This window comes from Camelus ferus, chromosome 3 (assembly GCF_009834535.1).
Source record: "Camelus ferus isolate YT-003-E chromosome 3, BCGSAC_Cfer_1.0, whole genome shotgun sequence".
Classification (NCBI taxonomy): domain Eukaryota; kingdom Metazoa; phylum Chordata; class Mammalia; order Artiodactyla; family Camelidae; genus Camelus; species Camelus ferus.
Genome location: NC_045698.1, coordinates 34,255,858 through 34,265,962, shown reverse-complemented (window position 1 = coordinate 34,265,962; position 10,105 = coordinate 34,255,858). Strand labels below are relative to the sequence as shown.

General features: G+C 38.9%; 1 pseudogene; it reads right to left on the bottom strand.

The window, feature by feature from the left end:
• Positions 1-6,087: 6,087 nt before the first annotated feature.
• On the bottom strand, positions 6,088-6,886 carry LOC102506818 (annotated as a pseudogene).
• Between the last annotated feature and the right edge of the window lie 3,219 nt (positions 6,887-10,105).

Sequence of the window (10,105 nt, the reverse complement as noted above, 5' to 3'; positions counted from 1 at the left end):
ACTGTCTATTGTCTATGTCTATGGATGCTTTCATGCTGCAGCAGCAGAGGTGAGTACATGTGATGGCAGCTCCGTGCCCCAGGAAGCCTGAAATATTTACTGTCTGGCCTTTTATAGAAAAAGCTGGCTGATTCCTGGCTCAGGGAAGTTTTGGTATTCAAGGTTGTTGACTAAATCAACTCAGATGTTCTCATCTCAATGTTCAGGGTTCTGCTCCTTCCCATCCAGGACCTTGATCTTGGTAAAACAGACCTGCTGAGGCTGAGAATTCAGCTTTCTTAGTAGCTGTGCTTCTGTGGACATTAAGTACTGGATTTGATCCTCAGTCTTTTCTGCCCTTTTGCTGCAGGAGATGAGAATCTCTTTATAAGTCAAAATGCTGTCTGTCTTTCACATTTCACCTTACATTGGTGATTAATCACTCTCAGCCTTCCATTGTCTTTCTCCAGTGCATCAGTGGCCCATAGTAACAACCACCCAATTTCAAAGTCCTTATGAACCTCTTAAATGCCTGAGACGTTATCATTGCTGATGCACTTCCTTTTTCCAACATCCCGGCCCAGTTCATACTCAGGGCTTCCTTCATGGGTTTGCAACCTATGGAGCTGCACAGGGCCCTGTGCTTAGAAATGTCCCATACTTGGTTTAATGCTAGGATCACTATCTTGAAATTGTTAATAATTTCATCCTTGCACTGTATTTTATAAGTGAAGTTTGATGGGACAATGAAGTCTGTGCATGAACAACATAGATGGGCCATCAAGTGTGTCCATGCTTTGATGTTTTGCCATTCTATTAGTGCAAAACATTTACCATTCTCCATGAACACAGAATTCTCCAGCATACATAGGAGTTAAGGGAGATGCAAGGCAGATCAGCATTTTAAGTTTGCAACTGAGTAAGAGGTGAGGGTAGGGATGATGGAAGGAAAGAAAAAGATAGGAGATAGTTTCTTTTCAGTCTTTCTTTACTCGTCAATAAGCTGAAGATAGTATTGGTAGAATATGTGTATCAAGAAGTGAAATGAAAACAGTTGGGTTATTTTTGTGCTGTTTTTCTGCTGTTCTGCTAAGAATGAAGAACATATGCATGTGTAAGCTAGGAAATATGAAGTGTGTCATTTCTGTGATTGTGCATACGTGTTAAATAATCTTATATCTGCATTTAAAACTGATATTGCATAATATAAAGATGAGTGATAAGATTCATGCTAATAATTTAAAATTTTAATTGACAACAGCAGATAGCAAATAAAAACCTCATGAGAAGTCAGAGACTGCATAAGAAAGGAAAAAGCTTTATATCTAAGACTCTATGGCAGCATTTTTTCTTGTTTTTTTTTTTTTTTTTTGAACAAAATGCCCTGCATTTTAATTTTGCACTGGGTTCTACGAATTACGTAGGTGGTCCTTTCACCATTGTGAAGTTTGTTTTTTGCAATTGATTGTGTGCTGAGGGCAATCAGTGCACCACCTACCACTAGTCTTTGCTGTCCAGTCAGTGAGAGATCCAATTTCAACATCTAATTTCAGGACAGCAGAGCTCTCTTAGGTGTCGTTTCCCAGGGAGAAAGCTCTGAGATGGAGATTTGCTCAGAGGTGCATCCAGGTATGATTTCAGCAGTATGTGTGAGAGGTGAGGGAAACAGGAAGGCAGCAGGAGAAGTTGTGTTGTAATGCAGTTGTGGCAGGAGCTTCAGATGATCTGGGGAGTTCTAGAGCTGGGCTGACCCTTCAGAGTTGTTCCAATTGAGGCAAGGGTTCTAGGCCTTTCTCCCCTCCCATTGATCAGGTATTGGATGCAGATTTCACCCAGGGAGGGGGTCATTCTCCCTTAGCTGAGGGCAATTCCTGGAAAAGCATTTAGTTGTAAGCCCCAGCAGCTAGCACACACAGCAGTGAGGGGCATCTGGGCAGCACTGAGTAGCATCCACTGAACAAGTTCCATGCAACAGCCCAAAACAGGAAGGCATCAACAGATTCCAAAAGAAGCAAGGGTTTCCACTCAATCTTCTAGTTTTTAAAAATTTGGACAATGTATAGCAGATTAGAAAAATGCTGCTGTCAGATTCACCATATAATTACTTCAATGGTTTAACTATGATTATTAAAATAGAGTTAGGCAGTATCAGTCTTAGTAGAAGAAAACTAGTACTTAAAAAAATAATTCCCCCCTCCCCTTCTTTTTTGTTCTAGTAGTTCAGTCTCAAGACCTATTCTATTCAGAGTCTTGACTTATAGAGAAATGTGGAAGCTAGCATGGTCTTTCTAAAAAGTGTTACTCTCTTAGCTCTGTTACACTAGGAAGTAAGTCAAACGGACCGACTGCCATAAAACAGGTGTTGGGGCCCAAAACTCAAACCTTATGAAATGTTCTGCCGTATGTAATACAGTTTTAGAATTAAAAATAAAATGATTCCCTTATGATTGATGAGATTACACAGGGGCTGGGCTGAGATGCATGTGAATATGTGTGCGTGTGTGTGGCTATGTTGGTTGGGGGGTAGAGTGGAAGGGACACATCTTACAAGTTTGAACGGGGTAAGCCCAAAGGGATCATGCTTGGCCTTGGTCCCAGGATACAAGTTTGTACTGGGCTATGAAAGATGAGTCTTGGTCCTGTGTGTGACACCTGGTGTAGAGACTGAAAGGAAAGGCATGCCTTGTCAGGGATTTTCCCAGATGCTTTCGGGGCTTCTCCGCCATTGTCAATGGTTCCTTTTAGACATACAAATCATGTGATGAGTTGCCAGGGCACCATTTGTTCCAGGGGTAGCCTGCTAATTGTTCTTCTTCATTGGTATAATCCTGGAGAAAGGGGGAGATCAGCAAGAAATCAACTTTTTAAAGAACTGTATTTCCTGGTTTGAAGGAAAAAATCAGATTCTTTTGGCATTGGACAGACTATCCAAGATTATGAGGAGATACAGTCTTTCTCTGTTGGCCTAACTGCTCTGCCCAGGGTCAAACTTTTGGAGGAAGAGAGGAAAGCTCAAAGCCCCAGCCTTGAATAGGGGAGACAGGCTGAACTCCTCAGTCTCCCTTTACCTTACTGTCCCTCCTCTAGTTATGGGCAGGGGGCAGGAGGTGTTGCATAATGATATTTAACTGCTATTATAATCTTGGGAAAGGAATAGTGTTTCACTCATTTTGAACCTTGAGATTGTCTGGTCCCATATGGTTAAGTAGAGCATGAATTGCCATTAAATGGACTTGAAGAAGAGAAAAAGTGTTTTACGATGTAGAAAGAGATGCTCGCACATCCTTGCTGCATTTTGAAAGACCAAACTTGGACTAAGTCTTAATCATCGTGAACAGGGCAGATTGTCCATCAGGGTATCCACCAGAATACAGCACTGTAGAAACTTCCCCAGTGCTTATATACGTGGCCATTGCCACAGAAATGAAATTCTGACTCAGAGATTAAATCTCATTAAAGTGGTAAAGATCTCATAAATGCCTCCTTGAGAAGGCATTTGGCCACTGTACTTTTCCCTCATTGGATATTGTCCCCCCCCCCCCCCCCACCTTCTAGCTTTTCTAGCCCCTAGGAAACAAAATTGTCATACCATTCATAGAATTCAAGATACCTTCTCTTCTCATAAAACAATAATCACATTGTAACCCCCCAAGAATGCTGCATTAGGTGTCTCTCTGGTTCTTTATTAATGCCGCTGGTATTTGTCTAGCCTTAGAAAAGTTTTTGGCTCAGTGTCCTACTCATATTTTTGGGCTATAGCTTGCTAGAGTTGTCAGGACAAGTAAAACATTTCCCTTTCAGCATTCATTATAAGAGAAAAAAAATTCTATTGTGTTTCTTAAAAGTAACTTGTGACTCATCTCCTTCTTTAGGATAGGGTTATAGCTTAAGCTTTGGGTAATGGTGTACTTTCGGTTGTGAAAGGTAATGCAAATGATTAGAGGCTGAGAGATACTGAAAATGGTATGAGTTTTATTCATTCATTTGCCACACCTACAGGATGCTGAGGAACTGTATAGAAATGTTTTAATGAGTAAATCTTATGTGCTCTTAGTATAACTTCCTAATTTAAGATTGAACTCTAAATTCCAGGTGTAATTCACATTGAGGGAAAGGAATAAATTGCCACATTAGTGAAGACTTATTTTGACTAATATTTTTTCATTTTATTTTTTAAAAAAGGAAAACAGCTTTATTGCTTCTTTACAATTGTTAGGTAAATGTTTATATACTTAAATTATACTAACAAGCAGGAAAAGAGCCAGTCATGCATGCTATTGCAAATGTTTCAGAAAAGACAGTGACATGTAAGGAAGAAAACATAAGTATTCATAATCTCACCATCTAGGGATAGGCAGCATTAAGTTAGTGGTTTATACCCTTACAATATAGTTATCTGTTTATACCTACAAAGATATATTTTGCCAGCATGGGATTGTATGGTACATGGTGTGTGGCTTGATTTTTTTAATTCATCAGTAAATGAGCCCCATCATTCCTTATCGCTTTTAGTGTATAGATATACCTGTGAAATGTATCCCTCTTGAGATTGCTTGCTATGGTAAAAGTGGAAACATTTCATAGCAAATGAATTGTTCATAAATTTGTTAGCAATTTGATGGGAAGACTGGACAGGCAGAGGAAACAACTGAAATTTTTTGCCTTGACCTTCTTGCTTAATTATATTGAAAGAAAGTTTTTGAGGACAGAGGATTTTTGACTGTCATAGAGCCAAACAAGACGATCAAGAATTATCAAAAGGCCTCTCAGGATGTAATAATTTGTGGATTTCCTGGGGGACCTGGTGGGGCATCTTAGGAAATAATAGAATGTATTTTTCCACAAACATTAGCGTGGGTCTTTAATTTGTCAGAAGAGCATATGAAATATGTTTGTGAATTTCTTTTATTTTTTTGGATTGCCAGAAGTCTAACGCTATAATATTATTCACGCCCAGGTTTTTCCCTTTCATTTTTATTTCTAGTTGTATATAGAACCCAAACTGAATTAAGGCCAGGAATGGGAGTGGGAGGGTTATAAATGTATTATGTTTGAAACTTCTTGCCGTAGGTAGACAAGGTCAAAGTTCTTTTTAGTCAAAATGTAATTAGCTTTTCCCCTCCTTGAATCACGTGTTGCTTGTGTGAACAGAAGGAGATTATACAATGAAACTAGAATCCAGTAAAAACTTACTGTTTGGGGTTTTGTAAAACACAGTCGGCCAAACTTGTCAAGTACTGCCAAAGTGAGAATCTAGGTTGGTTGAAATTTGGCTTTGTTTCCTGAGCCTGAACTTGATTATTAGGTGAATACCTGGACTGAGTCACGATGTGAATGTTCATTAGCACTTACAGGGTGTGACTGCTTTGTAACTGCACATGCACACGGCCTTCCAAGCTGATCCAGAGGGATGCCTCTTTGCTTCATCATGCTCACCTCCCATATTTCTGAAATGAAGCTTATTACCCAGAGAGGATAAAACTCCTGGGAAAATAGTTGAAAGACTTTGAAACTACCAGCAGTCTTGGCTTATGCTATCACATGACTCTGAAAGCCTTTTGCTGATAGTCATAGGGCTGGAAATGATGGAAGGAGGTCACTTAGTTCATTTTCCTGCCCACGCCAGAGCCATAAATGTACACTGGTGGCCTTACTTCTTGTTAAAATGGTGTGTTTTTTTTTTTTTTTAAATAAGAAGACACCTTCTTTTCCCCCCAGTAATCACAACTTCTGTTTACTTTTGTTTTGGTCATAGTAACTTTGTCTCAGTGTTTGCTGCAGAACAAAAAAGAGATACCAGCTACTGAATGATTAAGTTTCTGTTTTCTTTTTTAACCAAGTGACCAAAAAAAATTTTTTTTGACAAATTCTGTTTCATGCATAAGCATGACAGTGTCCCCTGTTTAATTATTAGACTTTGGCAATAAAAAACAGAAACAAAAAATAAGCAGCTACTTGTAGAGAACATGCCAAGGGTAAGGGTAGTCTACAGCTTTACTGTAGGATATATATATATCTATCTATATCTATATATTTTTTTAAGGCCTCTCTCTCTTTGGCCATATCAATAATCAGTTCAGACTATTGAATACAGACAAATTTTCAGAATCACTTCTTCACTTCTCCAGTCTTTGATGCTATCATCATCCACCTCTGGCCGTTTTTCCTGAATGGCATCAATTATGTCATCTGTAAAGTCTCCCTAATGATGATTTCATCTTCCCCTGCTACTGAGGCACCACAGGAGAATTTCTGAGCAAAAACCTTTGTGCTTCTTTAAGATCAGTTTCAAAAGTTGCAAGGCCACACATTCATGTTACATATTTCTTCTTTGCTCTGGGAATTTTGGCTGTCATAACCTTTTGGGGTACAGTCTTCTTTTTTTTGTTTTATTTGACCCCTCCCACTTCTCTTTTGTTTTCTCTTCTTTTCCTCTTCCCCTGCTGTTCCTTGACCCTCACTAATTCCAGCTTCTTGTTTGGATGAATTTTCTACAGTAGGTTTTGCAAACTCATTTGGAAAATTCTTGTCAAACCATTGTCTACATTTAGCAGCATCAGGTGTGTAAGCACAGTACTCTGTTGGTAATGAACAGACTCGGCCGTGAAGGACTTGAAGTGGGTAATCGGCATCTAACTTGGTATTGCTCCTTGGGTCTCCTTTATGCCCATTGGAGTCACAAATGTCTGTGGCTATTTCACAAACCCAGTTGGTCGTACAGCCTCCACTCCTGCCACTGCTGCCAGCCAAAATGACACGGGCTGCTCCTCTTCCCTGGCCAGAGCCGCTGGGAGATTGGGTTTCTTATAGAATTAATTTGTACCACTAGTGAAATTAAATAGTTGAAATGATCAGATAGGATAATAGCAAACTCAGGTAGTTATAAGTACACACCCACACACGTCATACTAGTAATGGTATATTGTCACAGACGTATTTCCAAAAATCAATTTTTCAGTAATTAAAGTTTGGGGAAAAGTGTATGAAAATCTCCTGGAGCGTTTTGCCTCGTCCAAAGCTTTTGTCCTACATTATACTATGAAAACAATCAACTTTTTACATTTTTCTCATTCATGAAAGCAATCAATTCTAGAAGAAACAAATAGAATTCATAAAAAATTTTGAGGCTTCCCTAAGTTGAATTCCCTAAGCTGAATTCATAGTTTAAAAAAAAAAACCAACTTTCATGCTTTGCTTCTTCTATTTCTGCCTCCAAAATATATTTTGAACAAAAAGTCTCATGCAAATCAATGCAAGATTTTCTGGTCACTTGGAATGAACTGCAGACCAAAATAAACTCACATATAAACACTACCCACAAGAAGATAACAACTGGATTTGGGAATTAAGACATAGATACATAAAGAATTAAAAAGAAGAGTTAACATCAGACTCTTGCAGACAGCGTATAATGAATTACTAGATAGTGATAAAGACAATTGCTTAAGGCCAAAGGGGTAGAAGATCAGTCATCGTCATCTCCATCATAAAGGAGTCAGAATAGACAACCTTTAGGGACCCTTCAGGTTATAATTAAATGATACTCGCCTATTCACAGTCAGTGTGGTGTGGCATGACCGGGCTCACTGATACTGTATTTCTCTCCTTGAAACTACCGAGAAAAACATAAAGAAAAGGCATTTTCTTAAGGCGTTTATTGCCTTTACTGTTTATGGTCCCCTCTATGAGAGACAAACATGTGAAGACAGAAATAATGTACGGAATTTATCTTGATGCTCTGCCTTTGCATACAGCCAACCATGAAGCCCATTCTCAGTAAGAGTAAGTGCAGAGTTTTCAAGCCCCTTTAGAGGTAGCCATCTTGGCCCACTCGTTTGCTTCTGCCATGCTCTTCATTCTTTGTTTCATCACTGCTCACTATATCCACCTTGCTCTTATCTTTTTGGATTTGTCTCCTATGTCTGGCCATGTGATTTCCTTTGAAGTTGGTGGCAACTTTGGCTTTTATAATTTTGACTCTGGGTAGCTTCTGGGGCATATCTGCTACTGGCTTTTGGCTCTTCTGGCTATTGAATCCTCTGTCTTGTCATCAAATCCTCCCCAGCCTCAGCACCTACAGGGTTGTATTTGGATTATATCTTGAAGGATGAACTGAATTCACAAAAGATAAATGGAAGAACTTTCCAAACCAAGGCAGTAACATATTCAAAGATAAAAAAGAAGTTGGCACATTTACTATGCTGAGATGGTATATTCAGATATTAAATCATCTTCAGAGGGACTTCTGTGGCTCTATATGCAATCTGACTGGCTTGAATCTTGGCAGAACCTACAAAGAGGGCTGTTCGAGCTGCTTTAATGCCAGTGCATCCCTACGCTGAGCTAACAGACATAATCTTAGTATCACAAGTCTATCTTTGTCACTAATGGCACTTTGAACAAGACTGTTCACTTCAAAGTCTACTGTAGGTCTCTCATGATCTTTTGAGATGTTTTCTAGTTCCCCCACCACCTTTACCACATCTCGTCAGAGCAAAGCCTTCAATTTTCATCCTACTTCTGAAGAATCATCTTGAAAGAACTTCAGGTTGGCATGTGCTGCATCTGTATCCTCACATGCATATTAATGCTGGATTTTCTGATCACCTGAAATGACCTGAAGACCAGACTAACATGCAGACTCTGCCCGTAAGAATATTACAGTTGTATTTGAGAGGTATTCCTTTAGTACAAAATATTTCCCAATATTTGACACCTACTTTCAGAACCACTGAGACACCTAGCTTCTCAGGGCAAATTTATAGCAACTTAATCCATGCCTGTTCTTTAAACAATTTTTTTTTCTTGCAGTAATGGTGTACCCCACTCCCTACTTCCAAACCCGGTTGCTGAATGATCCCCAGATGCCTAATAAACTTTAGAAAAATCTTAACAGATCTTTCAAACTGCTTCTTATTCTTTAAAAAAGAGGTAAAAAGACACAACCAGAATGTCATACATGCCAAGGAAAGTTAGATGTCCACATCAGAGGAGAAACTTAAAATCCTAGAGAAAGAAATGATTGAAAGCACTAGGGATGTTATGGCTGGAGAAAAGAAGGAATACAATTGTCTTCAAATATTTGAATGTTATGTCTGAATGAGGGACTCATACAGAGACTCATCCTGTATGTTCTCCAGGGATAGAATTAAGAACTAACATGGAAGACATAAGGAAACAGACTTCAGTTTAATATAAGTAAGAAATACCTAATAAATAGTATTGCAGAAACATTAGACAAGCTAAGTTGGGAGCTCCCTGTCACTGAAATTATAGTAAATGCTGGATTCAAACATGCAGGGAGGTGAAAAGAGTTGGGGTGGGTCTTTTCTATAAGAGCAAATTATTACTCTATAACAATCTGCCATAGATTCAGGCTTAATTTACTTATTCACTTAAAACAAATCTTTGAGTGTTTTATTATACTCCTGCCATAGTGTGAGAATCTAGGAATTTAGAAGTACATGAGTCATAGTTCCTGACTTCAAGAAGCTTTCAATCTAATGGGAGAAACACATGACAATTGAGACAGATATACAAACAAATGCAAGGCAGTATCATCAGATTGTAACTGATGTTTGACTGTCTCTCTCACTGGGAGCTAAGCTTCTCAAAGGCAGATTTATTCTCTGTTTTGCTCACCATTGTACCTCTAGCACCTAGTACAGTGCCTGACACATACTAGGCACTCAGTACATTTTCTTGGCTGAGTTCATTGAATAATACAGTGTCTATTATGCTTATGATTAATCTAATGGAGTACTAAGGAGGGAATGTTTAATGTTATTTGACAAGATGGGAAGTAGAGTTCAGGGAGGAGGTGATTCTCCTCCATCTCTAAGCTCAGAGCAAGAATGTGATGTGAGATAGAGGAGGAGTTCATGATTAGGAAGAGGGGGCATCTAAACTTGTTCAAAGGCAAGGATTTGAAACTGTATTGTACATTTTGAGATGTACAAGCAGTTTCACATTGTTAGAGCATGTGGCTTAGGGCAGTGAGTGGTAGGAGGTAAGTCTAAAAAGGCTGAAGGAGATTGAATCATGAGGTACATTTTATCTATCAGAGATAGTTAATGAATAGGGTAATATGATCAGATTTTCCTTTCAAAGGAAAACTCTGGCAGCA